Source organism: Hypanus sabinus, chromosome 23 (assembly GCF_030144855.1).
Source record: "Hypanus sabinus isolate sHypSab1 chromosome 23, sHypSab1.hap1, whole genome shotgun sequence".
Taxonomy (NCBI): domain Eukaryota; kingdom Metazoa; phylum Chordata; class Chondrichthyes; order Myliobatiformes; family Dasyatidae; genus Hypanus; species Hypanus sabinus.
The window spans coordinates 29654777-29675623 of NC_082728.1; positions in this window are offsets into that span (position 1 = coordinate 29654777).

Below are 20847 nucleotides of genomic sequence, written 5' to 3' on the forward strand. Positions count from 1 at the left end.
ATTCACTACAACAGCACGTCTGAAATGCTGATTAAAAACTAAAAATGGGAGATGATCTGTTGACGCAAATTTGCACTGTTTAAGAGGAAATGGTGACTGGGAACAGCTGCAATTAATTACTTTTACTGATTTGCATAAGTGAGATGGAAGAGGCACCAACATTAGCATTTACAAAAAAATTCACAGAACGGCACTGATTTATGCGGAGTTTCTTGAAAAGGCATTCTTCTCCTCAGGGCAAGCACCTGCAGACGAATGTTATAGAAATGCAAAGGATGGTTAGAATTAACTGGAATAAGCAAATGACATATTAACATAAAAGTCCACAGCAGCCTCATAGGTCTCCCTTCTGGTCTGTACTTCCAGGTAAGAGATGACATTAGGAAAAGACATTGTGTTGTACTGCCAACTTTGATAGTTTTGTAAACATTTGAATGGTAGAACCCACACAGAAATAATACCTTTTTTATGGATATCAAGTCAATGCCAATAACCTTTTCATACATGTCAAAGTTTCCACAAACAGTGTCTGTAGTTAACAAGTTATCAGTTTCACTTTGGATGGAATACTTTCTGCTACTCTGAGATAGCTGTAGCTTTGGGATGTTCTACATCGGATCGGAATATTAGTGTCATTTCTAGAATAAAGCACAGTTTATTGGTCCTATCATTGCAAAAATTCACATACATTTAAAGTCCTCAAGCTGGAATAGTTTTGCATGAAGAGGTTTTAAGAGGATTATTGATTGGAATGAAAATCTTCAACTTCAGTCTGTCATACAACCATCAATACCCCCACATGTATTTCTATGCTGTAATAATCTATGACTCTAATTTAGTCCAAGCCCTCCTTTCGACAATGGTATTCTAGAAGTATTCCTCTCCTTCCACTCAATCCCCCCACAACATCCAATCCCATTCCAGAGAAATTTCATCCCCTTTTTAATATCTAAGGATATCAATTGCTTTCAGGGGAAAAGTAATTGAAATTTACCAGTGACACTGGCATACAATTTAGATTAACCATGTTTATGCATTTGTGCTGATCTAGCATCTGAAAAGGATGGCAAATAAAGACAGTTGCTGAAAAACGCAATCTGACAAGATTCTTTATATCCAATTTTTCTCTGAAACTTGTATCTGTGCAAAAAGGGACAAACTGAGGTCATCATAATTTCCTCTGCAGCTTTCTCTTCCTACCTTTTTATTCCAATCTCCTGAGGCCCAGTGGACTATAATGTGCTCGGGAGTCCTCCAACATTACCAAGTGTGCCTGTGTCCTTCTGTCCTCAGTTTCAAAACATTATAGCTTCTGGAACTTCCACTGAAAACATATCCATCTCTCTACCAACACTTAAAGGCATCTTCTCATCAACTCTCTAAATCCCTTTTCCATCTCCTAGTCTAATCCCTCCCTGAACCACTATAGGATATTGCATTATGTTAACGATTCTTTACAAATTCATGTTGATATTATGCCAATAGAAAAATCTACACACTGTAAATCATAGCTAAGCCAGTTACTGGAACCATGTATCACTCTTACCTGGAAAAGGTCATAGAATAGTTAGTGTGGAAAATTGAAATGTCATACTCATATACTGCGGATGTTTATTGAAAGTTTGGGTCAAGGCACACGCACAACAGAGCAGAAAATATTTTACTCCACAATTGGTCGATAAGACTCAGCTCAAGTGCTGACACCAAATGCATGAGGAGGAAAAAGAAGTTTTATTTTTACAAAGTATGCTTCATGTTGATGAGAAATACAGTAGATATATCTGGGAGACCGTTGTACATTTTGTTGTCCCTCCTGTAATGCCCTCTTGAAAGCAAAGCCAGTTAGAGTCAATCACATTAGTGTGCAGGTTCTATGTGTAAATCTGCCCGAGGATGAATGCTAACTCCTTGCCTTAAAAGGACATGAGGTGTGTATTTAGCACAATTTACTGATAATAGCTTCTTCTTCAAACTTTGAAGGGTATTTAAGAACTTGGATGTAAGTGCTTTTATATGCAAATTTAAGTATTTAATCCAGGCTACTAAATTAACCCCTGTATCCTTGCAGTGTGAAATAATCTCAACATAGATAATGCATGGAAGCAATAGTTCCTCATATCACTTGGGTGTACAGACAGTATCAGGTTATGCATTGTAAAGGTGCCATCAACAAATACTGTACGTTTTTTAAATTTTAATGTTATTGACATACAGCATGGAGTAGGCATTTCAAACTATGCCACTCAGCAAATCTCCTATTTAACCCTAGCCTAACCATGGGACAATTTACGATGACCAATTAACCTACCAACCAGTACTTCTTTGGATTGCAGAAGGAAACCCACATGGTCACAGGGAGAATTGATAATCAAGTGAAAATCTTGTGCATGTACACCCAACTGTAACTTGGTTTGGAATTCTGCCTGTCTCACTGTGGCAATATGTGGAACATTCCTTCATTCATTTGTGCTCAGGACCCTACCCTCACCTTTTAATCCACTACTGGTGACTGTATCAGTTGCCTGCTCTCATGCAGGACTCAATCTTGCTACCTCCATTCCCTCCCTGACATTTCCCTTCCCTTTTGAGTCCTCCACTTCCATTTCAAGAACAAGTTAATGAGCAGTATCCATGGCTGTTTTGTCCATATTTCCTACAATGTTGCTACCTCAAAGACATTGCTCCATTCTCCCAATTTATCCAGCTTCATCACGCCACCTTCCCAACAGTGCTTCCAATGTTCCTCGCTTTTTCACAGAACAGCAGAAGAATTACAGCACATGTGGTCTGTCAAGTCAGGGCTCTCTGCAAAACTATTTCTACTGCTTCCACCCACCCACCTTCTCACAATGGAATTGAAAACGCTAAATACTCATCTGACTTCTTGACAGCACAATCCAGACCCTAACCACTTACTGTAAAAATACGAAGTTCTTTTTTAGATGCCAACCTAAAATGAATGGAAAAATTACAGGTACTTAGCCCATGATCAAAAAAGGGGGTAGGGATATACCCATTTCTGCAGATCACCCCATTTGACCTCTGTAATGAGAAAAGTTGAAGAAATAAATATTAGGAACAAAAATAGCCATCATTGGAATGAATGCATCAGATAGAGCATTCTAGCATAGCTTTGTTGATGGCATGTCACTTCTAATTAACTTGTTATGGTTTTTTTTGATAAAGTGATGAAAGGTTTGCTGAGGGAATTGATCTTGATGTCATCCATATGGACTTCTAAAAGATCTTGGATAAAATTCATGGCCACAGAATTAAGAGGAATGTATCTGTGTGTTAGAAAATTGGCTCTATAATAGCATGCAGAGGGTAGCAATAAGAAATTGATTTTTGATCTGGAAAGAAGGATGCAGCCAAGTTCCCGGGATCAGTACAACAGACGAACAACTTGAACTTGGGTATATAGGGTACAATTTCCAAATTTGTGGATGATACAAAAGTTAGATGTGTCGTGAACAGCAAGGAAGATAGAAATTGATTTCCAAGAGACAAGTTAGTGGAACGAGCAAGTAGGAAACTTGAGGAAGTCTGAGAAATGTGAGATTTTTGGAGAGAAGAAATTATCGAAGCTGACATAAACTAGAAGACAGAGTTCTACAGTGAGAACAAGAACAGAAAATTCGAGGACTACATGTGCGTGGTTCATTAAAAGTGGTGGGGCAGGCTGACAAAATGTTGAGCGAAACACACGGGATCTTCGGCTTCATAAAGAGCGGAACAGAGTACGAGAGGTCATGATGAAACTCTTTCCTCCACTGTGGTTTGAGTGCTTGGGCGGGCAACTACACCTACTCCATTTCCTACAATACTGCTGTCACCTTTTCTTTCCTGAGCCAGAACAAACTAGGAGTCCCCTTGTTCTCACCTACCCTTGCCCGCTTTCAGCCTCCTCATTCTCATCCTCTATAATATCTGATGCCTTGAAAGGTATCATCCCTTCCCTTTGCCTTCCTGCATTCCAAAGGGATTGTTCCTTCTAGAATTTTCATCATTCTTCTATCTCCAGTGATCAGATAAAAATGTGTAGGGATAAACCCATAATTTCAGATCACTTTGACAGGAAAAGCGCAAGAAATAAAAATTAGGGGAAGAAATAGCAATCATTGAGATGAGTGGGTCAAATAGAGAATACCAACAGGGATTTCTTGGTGACAAGTCATTTCTGATTAACTTGTAATAGATTTTTCTTTGATGAAGTGATAGAGACATTGCTTCTTCTGGGATTTTCCATCCACCCTTCTATATCCATTGATACTTGCCTTCCTTTTCATGACACCTTTCCAAGCAACCACAACAGCTACAACAGGTCTTTCTTCTAGCTCTTCTGCTGCCATCAAGGCACCTAGGTACTCTTTCTAGGTGAAGCAGAGCTTTATTGAATTCCATCCAATTTCACATCACGTGTTCAATGTTCACAAAATGGTCTTCTTTACTTGAGGGAACTGAGCTTCGAGCTAAGCTTTCCAGAGTATAAATAAACAAAAACTGCTGATGTTGTCAATTTAAAATAAGAACCAAAAATGCTGGAAATGTTCAGAAGGTCAGGCCACATCTGTGGGACAGGTCTTTGGCCTGACATGTTAACACTGTTTCTTTTAATTAACCCTACATCCTGCTCCAACCTCTGTATCTTCCATCTTCTACATTGATCCAACATAGCTCAATATGAGCTTGAGGAAAAGTATTGCTTCAGATTAGGCACATTGCACCCTGCCTGACAACAGTGAATATAGCAATTTATCAGTTATTCCCTAATTCCTCTTCTGGGTGTGGTATTTTTAGATATCATTGGACTTCTGCCTTTCACTCCTCCCCCAGTGCTCATTTTGTTTCTCACAGGCCTTACCTGCCCTCTTTCAGCTAGTACCACTGTATTCACACCATTCTGTCTCTCCTGATCACCTTATCACAGACTAACCTTTTCTTCTCTCCATCCTTTTCCATTTTCTCTGCAATTTAAGACTGGTTTTATGTTAAATTTTCTCACTTCTGATAAAATGTCTTCATCCCTAGTCATTGCTGCAAGTCAGCCAGAGCCCTTTCCACAGGTACTGGCTGACTTACTGAGTAATTCCATCATTTTCTGCTTTTCAAACCCAAAATAGTTGCTATCATGTTTCATTCTGGAAACTACTGATCTTCATTCACTAACAAAAGAAGATCTACAGATGCTGAGAATCCAAGCAACACACACAAAATGCTGGAGGAACTCAGCCGGCCAGGCACCATTTATGGGAAAAGGTACAGTCGATGATTCGGGCCTAGACCCTTTGGCAGGAATGTAGAAAAAAAAGTGTAGACTTAAAAGGTGGGAGAGGGAAGAGAGAAACCTGAAGTGGGGAGGGGATGAAGTAAAGAGCTGGGAAGTTGATTGGTAAAAGAGATACAGGACTGGAGAAGGTGGGGTCCAATAGTAGAGGACAGAAGGCCTTGGAAGAAAGAAAAGGGGGGAGGAGCACCAGAGGAAGTCGATGGGCAGGTGGGGCGATAAGGTGAGAGGGGGGAAAACTCAGCAGATCAGGCAGCATTCATGTTAATGAACAAACAGTTGATGTTTCAAGTGGAACTGAAGGGTTTTGACTCTTTGTTCATTTCCATGGATGTTACCTGACCTACTGCGTTCTGCCAGTATTTCTTGTCTGTCAGAATGTCTGGATTTTGTCGATGTCTACTTCAACAAGCAACCACTAGATGGCAGTATCATTGCACAGGCCACTCGGAGTCTGCAGAACATTTTAGCAGTGGCGTTTTCAACATTTCCACAGGGTGGCATTTTCACAGGAGACCTCTCTGCAGCTACAGGCAGTGTAGTCAAGATTGTAGAGTCATTTCAGGTGGGTTCTTAGATGGCAAACCCTCTCACAAAAGCTCAGAGTTTAGATCAGGTAAAATACTTAAAGCAAATCAAACAACAATTTTAAATAATATACAGCCTTTCACAACCTCATAATATCCTCTTGTACAGAGCAACTACACATTATGAAATTCAGGTATTGAAAATTACAGAATTTACAAATTACTTCAAAAATTTGAGGAATGGAATTTTAAAAATCTCTTATGGAGTTAATGTGTGTAAAAAGTAATTAAAAGTGCAGAAGAAACATATTTGTCAATTTTTGTCAAGTGTTTGTGATACAGACAATTTTTCAGGAACACATTCCTTCCAACATGTAGGGGTGTACTGTCCTTTAAATCCAATGTAGCAAACAGGACGCCAGAGGAACCTAGTGGGTCAGGTAGTATCTACGGATGGAAACGGACATTTAATTTGGGCCAAGATCCTTCATCTGTTCTGCAGTGAACACTGGAGAGGTCATCATTATGACCCTCACCTTGGGTCCCAATACCCTGCCCTTTCAATCTGGTCTGGCTTTTAAATTCTCCAAACATCGGGTCATTCTTCGCTTTAGAACCCACACCCTGTCGCTTCGACACACTCTGGGCCTCTGCTCACCTCGAATCTGCCTCAAACTCGTCTCAACATCATTCACTCTGACCCTCGACTCTTCCTTGCTTCTGCCTGCCTCTCCATTGTTTGTGGTGATCATTTACCATAATTTTTACCAGAAAATGTTTTATTAATAATAGGTTTAGTTGCACTCTTTGTTTTGTTTGCCACCAGTAAGTAGTTGCTGATATTCACCAGTGCCATCTTAAACCTTCACCTTCTGACTCCATCCCAGTTCTGCATCAATCCTACCCCTGCCATCCCATCTGATCTACCCTTCCCCCGATTCAAAATGCCCAGGCTTCAAGTTTGTGCCCAGCCCTTATCACTTTAGCAAATTCTGAACACAACGTAATGTTGAACCCTTCTTCCACTGCCTCCATTTTTGACCTGAACCCAAACAGCCCTACTGGGTGAAGCAGCAATTCATTTGTATGTCTTCCTATTTTGTGTGCTGTGTGCTGTGGTCTCCTCTGCATTGGAAAACCCAAACACAGATTGGGGCATCATTTAGAGGAGCACCCAACAGAAGTGTACACATGCTGCACTTAGGTGGGGGATCTCCAATGCCAACCTGGGTCCCGCTGCCCTTTCCCCATAACTTGGAATGGAACGACTCCCCATCCTCCCTGATCTTATATGCCACCTCCAATCTCTCACTCACACCTTGCCTCTCACCTCCCCCTTGCCCCACCACACCTCTCCCTTCTGCCCTCTTCTGACCCCACTGTCATATCTTCTAACATCCTGTGACTGTCACCTCTCTGGTACAGAGTGTCTGTCCTCAGCAGTGGCCTTGCCTTTGTTTCTCACGCCTGTCCAGGGCGATGAGCTCTTTTATGTTCACTGCAGTCCAGATGAACTATCTTGACCCAAATCATAGATGCCTGCTGAACTCCTCCAGCACTTTGTGAGTGTTGCACTGTATAATGATTTGATCTGTACGAGTAATATGCAAGTTTTCACCATATCTTAGTGTGCAGTATGTGAGAATAATAAACCAAAAAAAACAATTGCCCCACTTATTCCCCAGTTACTCACTTGTAACCTATTCTCTCTCACCTATCTATCCACTCCACCCCATTCTTCTCCTGCCCTACCTACACGAGGAGGAAGTTTAACCAACCAGCCCACAAGACTTTGGAATGTGAAGCAAACTAAATCACCCAGGCAAAATGCAGTCACAGAGCAAACGCACAAATTCCACAATGAAAACATCAAAGGTGAGAATTGAACTTGGACCACTGGAGCTGTGCTGCAGCAACTTGACAGCTGAAGAGCACATGAGGAACAGCACACATGCAAAACGCTGGAGGATCTCAGCAGGCCAGGCAGCATCTATGGAAAAGAGTGTACAGTTGACATTTCGGGCTGAGGCCCTTCTTCAGGCCTGCCCAGCACATCAGGAGCCCACAGCTGATGGGCACAACAGGATCCCAAACTCAGCAGGACAGAGTAACCTTTGGATAAAATTCACATCTATGTTTAGAGATCAGAAGAGTAGAAATAGAACATTTATTTTCAGGCAGTAAACCTTTTACTATGGTTCATCAGGATAAAATTAAGGAATAAATATGCCTGTTTTATTTACAGAAAAATCAGCATTGTTTTTTAATGGAAGCATAGGTATGGTTTATTATTCAATTGAATTATTAAAGGTAATAGTGAGCCATCATAAAATTACCTAATGTAAATCTGTAAGTAGCCCTTTCTCTGTTCCACATTAAAGTCTCTGCACCTGCATTATAACAGTACATGTTCCCGGGAAAACCAGGACCACAGTATTAATCTGATTATATATTGAGTTACTACAATTGGCTCTTAAGATAACAGTACAGGTTGAGTACCCCTTAAGCACAATTACAAAGTCCAAAAACCTCCGAAATCTGAATTTTTTTGTGTGCAGACCTGACATCACAAATGGAAAATTCTGCAAGGCACTGGGAAGGTTCCCAAGCTATGCGCTGTTCTCTGCGTCTAAGAGATGACCTACATGCGCAATGAACAGAAGTTAATGAAAAATAGAAAAGCATTGCATAAAGTGAAAAACAAAGATCTCAATCGTGTATCATCAGTGTCAAAGTGAACACATGGCACCTAATGGTATGGTGATCATGAAACAAGTCAAGATCTGTCACAACAAACTGAACATTGAAGGTGATTGGAAATATTCACCAGGCTGGTGGCAGAAATTTAAGAAAAGGCACAGCATTGAATTTTTAAAGTGTCTGCTGATCAGGAAAATCTAGCACTGGAACAAGTCTACAATGCTGCTTGTTTTTATAATTTACATAAACGGCATTAAATTTTTGAAGCATCTGCTGATCAAGAAGTACCTAACACCAGAAGAAGTCTACGCTGCTGATTGTTTATAACTTACATAGTACAATACAAATACAGTGTACTGAAACCTTTTCATCGAACTACAGCATCTTAGGTGGAGACTGAAAGCCTGCCGTCGTTTGTTGTTGGTCAGCGGCTGATTCAGGTATTCTCCCGATGCTGCTGAGCTGCAATCCAAACAGCAATCCAAAGCTATCTTATTGTGTATTCCAAAATCCAAATCACTTCTAGCCACAAGCATTTCGGACAAGGGGTACTCTACAAGTATTACGATACAAATACATAAATTGGCGAGTAAGAATGGCCACCCAGCTCCTCATATCTACTCTGCTATTCAAGAAGATTGTAGCTGGTTTCATGTAGGTGGTTTTCCATATTCCCATTTACACCCTTTAACATTTCACCTCCTGGCTAATCATAAATCCATGAACTGTGTCTTAAAAATATTCACAAAGTCCACATCCACTACCTATTGATGGAGAGAGTTCTATGGCTCATAACCCACTAAGTGAAAAAATAATTGCCACATCTCCTGTTAAATGTGTGATTCCTTAGTTTTCAGATAGTCATCTCTCATTCTAGATCGTTCTGTAAGAGGAAATGTGCTCATTGCTTCCTCCTGGTTAATACCTCTCAGGAGCTTGAAGTTTCCAGTCATTTTTCCAAATGCCTGTAGATAGCAAATGCCTGGACTGCTCAACCTTTCTTCATAAGATAGCCCATCCATTCCTAGTATTAGTATAGCATGTCCTCTTTGAACATTATTAAATGCAATAACACCTTTCCTTAAATAAAGAACTGATGTTGTACACTATAGTCCAAACACTATTTCATCAGTGAAACTATAGACTCTAAAACTATGGATACAGGAGCATGCATACAGCACATCTTAGATATTAGAATTGTCCTTTATCAGTTTAGGTCATCCTAATGCTATAGGGTGAATATGGCACATTTTAAGATAATGCTGTATTATTCTTGTTTTCAACAACTGTGCAATTCATTTGAGGTTCAAAACTTATTCAATTTATAAACACAAATTTGATATTAAGATAATAATCAGAATGAATATCCATTGAATTCAAATAAATCACCAAGAGCTGTGGTAACAATACCCCATTTTGCAATGTAAAAAGTCACATGAAATAGAAGGACTAGACAAATCCATTTTGATTTAAACTAGAGGCCACAGTTTAAGAATAAGGGGTAGGCCATTTAGAACAGAGATGCGGAAAAACTTTCACCCAGAGAGTGGTGGATATGTGGAATACTTTGCCCCAGAAGGCAGTGGAGGCCAAGTCTCTGGATGCATTCAAGAGAGAGTTAGATAGAGCTCTTATAGATAGCGGGGTTAAGGGATAGGGGGAGAGGGCAGGAACAGGGTACTGATTGTGTATGATCAGCCATGATCACAGTGAATGGTGGTGCTGGCTAGAAGGGCCAAATGGCCTACTCCTGCACCTACTGTTTATTGTCTATTGATGATACTGTACCTGCTCCAAGATCCATTGAGTCTGTAGAAATCTCATTAGTATCATCACTGATTGAAAGTATTCTACAATCCACTTCTAGACAGATTTTATTGTAAAGTATTGTTTTCATTTGTGAAATATGTCATTATTTTTGCCAATATTCTATGGAGCGTATGTCTTTTGTCTGATTAATCATTTGACTCAGGGCATTACTACTGGCAGTTTGTGAAAGAAGATATAGAGATACCCACAGGCAACAATTTACTTGGTTAAGTGTGAAGGCATTCATTGCTTTAGAAGCTATCTGTTCAAATGAACAAAGCTCAATGTTAGACATATTACAATGTTTCACTACAGAACTGGATTACTGCTATTATAAATGAAAGTTCAAGGATAAAATAAATAGGGTAATCAAATAAGTGAAAAGATACCATAAAACACTAAAACAAAAATTGCTAGGGTAAGCTTGGCTGTTCTGCTGGTAGTCATATTGTTGCAGGTTCAATTAAGTTAGACAGAATGATATATTGATAGCATTAGAAGCAGATGTAGAAGATTGCTGGTCAAGATGTTCATATTTTAATCCAAAAGGGTCAGTAGATTCCATACAAGAAAGTTGAGCCAAACAAATCTAAACATAAGTGATGTCCCCCTCATCATATTGAATTAAAGATGGGCACTGGGCTTTTCAAAAGATTAGAAAGCTTTTTGTGCTTTTATCCAAGGTTTGAATCAATAATAATGACTACAGTAACAAACCCCTGATGCTGTTCTCTTGATACCATTTATGCTCAGCTTCTCTTTGGACAGCTTGATCATGCGTCTCTCTGGTAATCTTCAAGGGTCCATCGCCACACCTTCTTTGTAAGCTGCTAATCCGCCCTATTTCACTGAACTCACTCATTTAACTTCTGCCCAACTAACTTTTCTTGATCTCTTTCCTGAACCAACCGCCCATTTCAAAGTTGACCCAGTGTATTCTACACCTAACGATATTTCACTATTATCCTCCTTACCTCTTCCAGATACCTGTCCATTTGCAAAATAGATCCAAGCAATTCATGAATGATACAGTATGCTATATTATGTCTTCAGCTATTATCCTGTCTGGGATATCAAAGTACTGGGTTATGGACTGTAGCTTTTGATCAAGGTCTCTGAGGTCCTCCTTACCTCTTCCAGATACCTGTCCATTTGCAAAATAGATCCAAGCAATTCATGAATGATACAGTATGCTATATTATGTCTTCAGCTATTATCCCGTCTGGGATATCAAAGTACTGGGTTATGGACTGTAGCTTTTGATCAAGGTCTCTGAGGGCTTTTGCTATTGCCTGCATTGTGGAGTGGGGGGGGGGGGGAGGTGGGGTTGGTGCTTCTGTTGGCGCAAATGGGGAAGTGGAGGGGAGGGGTCATTGGGGTTCTGATGTTTCTACAATTCATTCTATGGGGGTTTCTTGTTTCATGGATGTCTGTGAAGAGTAAGAATTTCAGGTTGTATATTGTATACATTCTTTGATATTAAATTGAACCATTTGATAGCTTCTTCACATCTACAGCACTGTTCTTTCCAACACCTTATCACTATTGACCAATTGTGTGGAATTTTGTTCATTGCATCATTTTTCCAGTCATAGCTGGAAAATCATCTGAAACTTCGTAACCAGTACCTGATGTACCTGCTAAGCAGAATCCTAGTCCATTGCCTCCTGTTTTTCTCAAAAACACAGTGGTCCTCATTGAACAATACCTCAGTAACACTTCTCTCAATTCCAGATTGTCGGGGTTGTCAGCATCAATGCCATATACTCAGAGTGGAATTGACAGGGTATGGTATTTGACAGGATACGGAATTGACAGGGACAGGAGAACGGTATAAATGGGAGAGATCAGCTTCCTCACACATTGCAACCATTTTGGGGCCAGTACTAGGGAAAATATGCAGGATGGCTGGGTGGGGGGCAATGAACTCAGAGAAATGCTTGCTGGTGCTATAGGGCTGGGGAACGGCAACCTATACAGAGAGGCAGAGGAAAGGGAAACTGGGGCAAATGCTAAAGACAGAGCAGGGAACAGTAAATGTGAAAGGCAAAGAACTAGAATGGCAAAAGCAAACAGAGCCATAGGGCAAAATAAATGCTGAAAGGATGAAAGACTTTATATCTTAATGCACTGAACAATTGCCAGAAGATAGATGAATTAATTGCACAATTATTTATAACCATGTATAATATAATTGGGATTACAGGCTTTTAAGAGACTAAGGATGAGCTTTGAATATTTAGGAGCATTTAATATTTAGGAAGGACTGATATAAAGAAAAATTAAAAACTTTCAAATACTGGAAATCTGAAATAAAAAACAGAAAATGTTGGAAAAACTCATGTTAGTCCAAAATATCAGAAATATCAATCTGAAACATTAATTGCTTCTCTTTCCACAGTGGCTGCTTGGCCTGCTGACTTTTTCCACTACTTCATTGCTAGTTATAGGGGAAGTGAATACAATATTAGCTCCAACAAAATGGTACTTGGAAATGGAGAGCTAAGAAATACCAACAGGCAGAAAGTATCAATAAATCTTACATGCCAACCATAGAGACACAAAATTACATTGGGTAATAAAGATTTTGCTTCCTGAATACTTTTGGGTGTATCTTACAGATTTTGGGCTGCTGATCATGAAAATCATCATGAAATTTCTTCATCATACACGATTTTTTAAAATCACTATATTTGTTATTTCAATTCATAATTCAAGTCAGCTAAGATTAAGGAAGGTAGTTTTGTTGGTCTACAAGTCAAAAAGGTCATCAATGACAGCAATTTGAAAATCTTGTAGTGAGACCAGAGAAAATTGTGTAGAAGGCATTCAAGGATGTTGTTGAAAATTTTCTTTGTAACCACAGAGCAGCAAACTACATGCAGCTGGTTGACAACATGCTTCAAGCGTACAAGTGCAACACGTCACTAAAGATTTATTTTCTGCATTCCCATTTGGACTTACTCCCTGCAATTCTTGGTGCTGTGACAAGTGTGGCGAAAGATTTCACCGGGACATTGTGGTCATGGAGAAATGGTATCAGGGCAACTGGAATCTATCAATGTTGGCTGATTATTGTTGAACAGTTCCGCGAGAAGCCTCAGCCACTGAGTACCAATGAAAATAATCAACAAAACGTTCTTAACTTAGTTGAACAATGGCGAGGTGTCAGCACCATTATGCAATAAAGTGTATTATATTCAATAAAAGTTAATTTCATGTTTCTCCAAATTCCTACATGATACAAGTTGTTTGAAATTGTATTGGTGTTCAACTTCAGGTGGTCTCTATCATAAAAAAATTTCTGAGGAAGCAACAATTTCGAACAGTATTGTACAGGACTCCATGCACCCCTCACACAAACTCTTCTCCCTCCTGCCATCTGGCAAAAGGTACCGAAGCATTCGGGCTCTCACGACTAGACTGTGCAACAGTTTCTTCCCCCAAGCCATCAGACTCCTCAATACCTAGAGTCTAGACTCTCATATACATAATTTATTATTATATTGTAATTTGTCCCATACTGTGCCTATTGTCTTGTTCATATAATTATTGTACTGCCCTGCACTCTTTTGTGCACTTTATGTAGTCCTGTGCAGATCTGTAGTCTAGTAAAGTTTTTTTAATGTTGTTTCATGTAGTCTGGCATAGCCTTGTGCTGTCTAGTGTAGTTTTGTGTTTCATGCAGCACCAGGGTCCTAGAGGAATGTTGTTTCATTTTTACTGTGTACTGTACCAGCAGTTCATGGTCGAAATGACAATAAACTTGACTTGACTTGAGAAAAATCTATTGTCCAGTGTTATCTTTGGCACAATGCCATCTGGGAACTGAAGTATGGTACATACCCTAAGTCCCCCTTCATCCATAGAACATGTTGCTTTTATCAGTGAACTTCAACACATTGGTCAAATATGACTTCCTTATCACAAAATAATGCTGACTTTGTTCAATTACTTTTATTTTTCCACCTGGCCTGTGACAACCCTTTTGTGATTGCTCTTTGCAATTTCCCCAAGGCAAACATCTAAGCTGATTTTCCTGTAGCTTCCTGCTAACTCCTCCCATTTCTGAATAAAAGAGTTACGTTTGCTCATTTCCCAAAATAATGGAACCTTTAAGACCCAAGAATGAAATCCATCCACACACGTTAGCCCACAGCCCCAACAACTTGCTCAGTAACATCTCTCTGGTATTGTGATTTTCCTGAACTCCTCGGGAATTTAAGCTTGTTATGCTGGCACTCGAGTAAATTCATAAATAATACACAAATGTAATGATCTGAACTCATTTAACCCAATTTCTGAGCAGGCTGTATCATCAGATGGCTTTTGGACTCCACTGTCACAGTGGCAAAATGTTATTTTTATTGATTTATTATCATTGACTGAGTGCATGACATTCATGAGAATAAAACAAGATTGAAAACTTAACACCTCAATGAAAAAACAATGTAAGTTCTTGTAAATCAATAGCATCACATGATTATAATTATCGCTACCATTACAATATCATTATGTGATGCTCTGAGATTATACTCTACGTATAAATTAGTTACAGAAGATGAGGAAGTGGAAGGGTGTGCAAGTAAATGTTAGCATATTATATGAAGGTTAATGGTATTATGGATAGAGTAGAAGGTTATTGTAGGTTACAATGGCACTTAGACAGGATGCAGATCTGGGATGGCACTCAATCTGGAAAAGTATGAAGTGACACACCTTGGAAATTCAAACTTGAAGACAGAATGCAGGGTTAATGGCTGCATTCTTAAAAGTATGGAGGAACAGAGGGATCTTGGGTTCCACACCCAGGTTGATGGGATTGCTAAAAAGGCATATGGCGTGTTGCTCATCATTAGTCAGGGATTGAGGTTAACAGCTGTGTTAGATAATGATGCAGCTTTATAAAATTCAGGTTAAACCACACTTGGAATATTGTGTTCAGTTCTGGTCGCCTCTTTCAAGGAAGGATATGGAAGCTTTAGAGAGGGTGCAGAGTAGATACACCAGGATGCTGCCTGGATTAGAGAGCTTGTCATGTGAGAAATTATTGAGCAAGCTAGGGCCTTTCTCCTTGGAGCAAACGAGGGTGAGAGGTGACTTGACAGATGTACAAGATGATAATCAGAGCATAGATAGACTGAAGAGGCAAAAACTTTTTATCAGGGCAGCAATGGTTAATATGAGAGGACATAATTTTAAGGTGATTGGAGGAAAGTATAGGAGGAACGTAAAGGGTATTTTGTTTTTAAACTCAGAGAGTGGTAGGTGCATGGAATGCACTGCCAGGGGTAGTGGCTGATACTTCTGGGACATTTAAGAAACTCTTAGATAGGGACGTGGGTAAAAGAATAATGGAGGTCTTTTTGGGAGGGAAGATTGATCTAAGGTTAGGTTAATGGGTCTGTACAATATTATAGGCAATTGTAATGTTACAATTGTACAGTGTGCCAGTAAGGCTACACCTGGAATACAACAAGCAATTTTGTACTTACAGCAGTACAGCACTGCACTGATTGTCGTTCAGCATTCTATGAATATTTGAAATAGTTCTCGTGCTCTATAAGGACCTGGTGTTAAGAACCGAACATTTTTACTGTCTTGGCAGTATTGACCGAGCCTCCAAATGAACACTTCATTAGTTTGACAGCCTGTCAGGTGATTGCACAATCTGAAAGATTCAGAGCTTCCAAAGATATTTATGATTATTTAGGTCACTAATTATTTGGTACATTAATTATTTATTCACAATTAATAGTTGTCAATTATATAATATAAACGATTATTATTTAGGGCATCATTGTAATGTCGTAGTTAGTGCAACACCATTATAGCTCAGGGAGTTGAAGCTTGGAATTCAATTATGATGCTGTCTGTCAGGAGTTTGTACAGCTTCCCCATGAACACACGGGTTTCCTCCACGTGCTCCAGTTTCCTCCCACAGTCTATACGCATATTGATTACTAAGTTAATTGGTCATTGTAAATTGTCCACCAATTAGGCTAAGGTTAAGTAGGTTGGTTGCTGGGTTAAAAGGGCGTTTCTGCGCTGTATCTCTAAACAAATTAAAATAAAATAATGCTCTGAAGCTGTATTGACAAGCTTCAGGATCGGGATCCGTTTAGCAGCCCACCTCTTTTAATGTTGTGGTAATTCAAGTGTTCGTCCAGTTATTTCTTGAATGTATTGAGATTATCTGCCAATAAAGTCAACTCCTGTTCGTGCAGGTAATGATAGCTGGACAACTATTTATTTCAGTAAGTACTTTCTTAAGCAGAAATGGACTCTCCCTGTGAGTTGTATTTTCAACCAGGCATTGCACGACCTATTGTCCCTATTTACATAATTTTTCTACATAATTATACTTTCCTGTCTGGTTTATCTATCAGATTAAGAATCAATAAGTCTAATGCATAGCCTTTGATGTGATTTCCCTGTAATCAGAAGTGAAGGCTGTCATACAAAATAACATTTTTCTCTGGAAAAATTTTCATTTCCTGACAGAGACTAAGAGATTATAATCTCAATTAACGAATGCAGTTGAAACAAGTGTCAAACAAAGTACTAAATATTTACACATTATTAGTCTCAGGTCCATTCATGTCTGTTTTATAATGTCTGCTGAAAATTAATTTACGAATCTTATCGATCTATCCAAGCCATGACTGCTAAAAACTCTATGAGTATAATTGATGCAGTTTGTTATTAACACCAAATTTGAAAATTCATTGGATATGACCTGATTTAAAGCTCTAAGCAATGGATATGAAAAACTAAATGTCTCTGAAAGACACTGTTTTTTTAATATGCCTGGAGACATGCAAGGTTCCTGTAACAGCGTTAATGAACATGGTAATCCAAAAAACAAAAGCCTATTCATTCCTGAGATTTGAACCAGACTTGACCTGTAAATTATGTATTTTCAGTCCCCAATTGCTACACAGCTTTCCAACACTTGTACTTTAGTGGAAGTTCACCATGAGGAAAGAAAACAGATGGCAGATGCAAAGATGCAAAGAAAACACTTTGGCAGGACAGACTTGAGGGACAGTCTGGCCTGTTGCTGCTTCTATTTTTGATGTCCCTACATTCTGATGCACAGTAAATTTAACTGGCCATCTTCCAACAATCAAATGCAAAGAAAATACAGACTTTGACTTTGAGATGACTATCTCAAGTCATCTCTATTTGCTGACAGCTTATAAATATGACAAATAAATATAGAGCAGTAAATCTAATTGATGTTGTGACTTTTGAAACTGCAATTTGACAATAAAATATGCAGGGAGATAATTGCAGTTAAATTATAACATTTCAAATGCTAAAACATGGGACATAGGAGTAGGCCACTCCATCCCTGAAGCTTGTTTAATATCAGCAGGCATCCTCTCTTTCTCTTTTCCTGGTTCCATTAGCCCTCAGTTCCCTGATCGTACAAAAATTAATCCACTAACTCTTTAAATACCCCGAATAACCCAGCCTACCACCAGTGTCAGTGAATTCCTGAGATTCACCACCCTTTGCGCCTCAGTTTTAAATAAACACCCTCTAATCCTGTAACTATGTCCTCTTGATCAAGATTCTCCCATAATTGGAAACATCTTTCAGAATCAGAATCAGGTTTATTTTCACTGGCATGTGACGTGAAATTTGTTAACTTAGCAGCAACATTTAAATGCAATACATAATATAGAAGAAAAAAATAATAATAAGTAGATCTTATACAGTATACGTATATTGAATAGATTAAAAATCATGCAAAAAACAGAATACTATATATTTTTTTTTAAAAGTGAGGTAGTGTCCAAGGGTTTAATGTCCATTTAGGAATTGGATGGCAGAGGGGAAGAAATTGTTCCTGAATTGCTGAGTGTGTGCCTTCAGGCTTCTGTTCCTCCTGCCTTATAGTAACAGTGAGACAAGGGCATGCCCTGGGTGCTGGAGGTCCTTAATAATGGATGCTGCCTTTCTGAGACAGCGCTCCCTGAAGATGTCCTGGGTTCTTTGTAGGCTAGTACCCAAGATGTTGCTGACTAGATTTACAACCCTCTGCAGCTTCTTTTGGCCCTGTGCAGTTGCTACCCACCCCCACCATACCAGACAGTGATGCAGCCTGTCAGAATGCTCTCCACAGCACAACTACAGAAGTTTTTTGAGTGTATTTGTTGACATACCAAATCCCTTCAAAGTTCTAATAAAGTATAGCCACTATCTTGACTTCTTTATGACTGTATTAATATGTTGGGACCAGGTTAGGTTCTCAGGGATCTTGACACCCAGGAACTTGAAACTGCTCACTCTCTCCACTTCTAATCCCCCTATGAGATCCACCCTGTCACGTCTCCTGGGAATCTCACATTTCAGCTCTAATTTATAACATGCATATCACATATTTGAGCTGTGAATCAATTAAAAAGCAAAATTCTCCTTCTAACTGTCATGAGGTATGCATCCCATTTTGTTGTTCAGCTTCCCATGCCGTAACCATCCTAAGAGGCTCTTTCAAAATAGCCTCATCTCCCAACCATTTCCCAACATTGACATTGGTGCCAGCTGGAGACCTTTGAACATTGAGTGTTCCACTCTTGCCCAGTGATGTAAGATTCACATGTGTGGCACAGTAGCGAGATGCTAATACAGCATCAATGGCTCAGGTTCAATTCCCGCCGCTGTCTGTAAGGAATATGTACATTCTCTTCATGACTGCACGGGTTTCCTTTAGGTGGCCAGGTTTCTTTGAACATGTCAAAGCCATATGAGTTAGTAGGTTAATTGGTCATAAGCACGTAAGAAATAAGAGCAGGAGTAAGCCATCTGGCCCGTTGAGCCAGCTCCACCGTTCAATAAGATCGTGGCTGATCTGTCCATGGATTCATCTCCCCCTACCTGCCTTTTCCCCATTACCTTTATTTTCCCTACTATCAAAAAATCTATCCAACCTTGTCTTAAAATATACTTACTGAGGTAGCCTCCAATGCTTCATTGAGCAGAGAATTCCACAGATTCACCACTCTCTGGGAAAAGCAGTTCCTCCTCATCTCCATCCTATATCTACTCCCTCGATTCTTGAGGCTATGTCCCCAGTTCTAGCTATGTGTGTAACTGGATGGCACAGGCTTGTTAGGCCAGAAGGGGGGCCCATGAACATGCTGCATCTTTAAATAAATAATTCAAGTTTATTCAAGAGGAACCAATGTGCATCCAGCAAGCAGATACCTCACAACAACGATTAACTTTATGGCCTGAAAGAACAGGGCAGCAAAACTTATTCCCCACTTCAGAGGGCTAGTTCCTAGGTTTGACTTAACCCCTGCAGTTGGTATCATTATTGTGACATCCAGAGGAAGTTGAGTGAACCCACCACTGTGAAGATAACTCTAGCAAAATTATGAACAGATACCACACAGAATCTCTCTTTAAACCAGTCTTAATAACAATGCATATTGCACTGACAAAGTTTCATGACTCATTTCCCCTAATTCGGTGAATTCCTCTGGTCAGTTGAAGCAGATACTACAGGCGCACATGGCTTTCCAAATTAACTGCCAGCGTCATATTCTTGCTGACATTAATACTTTGTGCAGTAAAGTTCACATCTGTTAATTAGTTTATGGAGTGGTGCAAAGTTTATTTGGCTCCAAATTGTCTTTATCAGAATTTTTTTATCTGTTGCTACAAGGGTAAACAGAAACAAACATGATAGTGCAATTTTGCCTTCAAGTTCAGGAGATGCTGTTCCAGACTGACAACTTCCCAGTTTGTCCACAGGATATTTCACACAAATTGTTTTATTCAGTTCTCTCGGACTCATCAGCACAACATTAGAACAAAGTGTAATTGCATTTATTGTTTTGAACCATTCTTTATCCATGCAGGTTACATAGAACCTTTGTTATATTTTACTTGCTGACCTCCCTGCTGCAAAATACACATAAAATGGCAATACTCCAATTAACAATTAACATTTTCTTTAAAATATTTCACCTGATATGATCAGCTTGACACATTTTTTATCATTCTAATTGCAAAATCAGTGAAGTTACAAATTTACTGTGAAGTTATTTGTATCTTGATGGATTGAGATTAACTTTGCTGAAAATCAGACTTTTTAGGGTAGAATGGAATATAACTGAAATTTGCAATTCCATCCCTGGCCCACTTGGAGTCAGTACAGTCTGCTCAATACAACAGAATACAAACTGGATCACAATGTGTTAACATGTAGCTCTTCTTCTTAAAGTGTGCTGGATATACGTGCTAAATTGTTGGTCATTTTTGGCTATGTAAAGAAGTGAGCCAAGTGACAAAGATTTGTTCAAAATGGAAATCTGGCATTTGGTCCATTGTGCCTCAGCTGACTCTTTGAAATGATTCCTGCTTGCTGTTACACACTCATACTTCTAAAAATCTGTAATCAAAAAATTTCCTCATCTTCAAATACTTACATAACACATTTTTAAAGCCATCTATAGAACTTCCTTCATAATTTTTAAGTAATGACATTCCACATTCCAGTACCTCAAC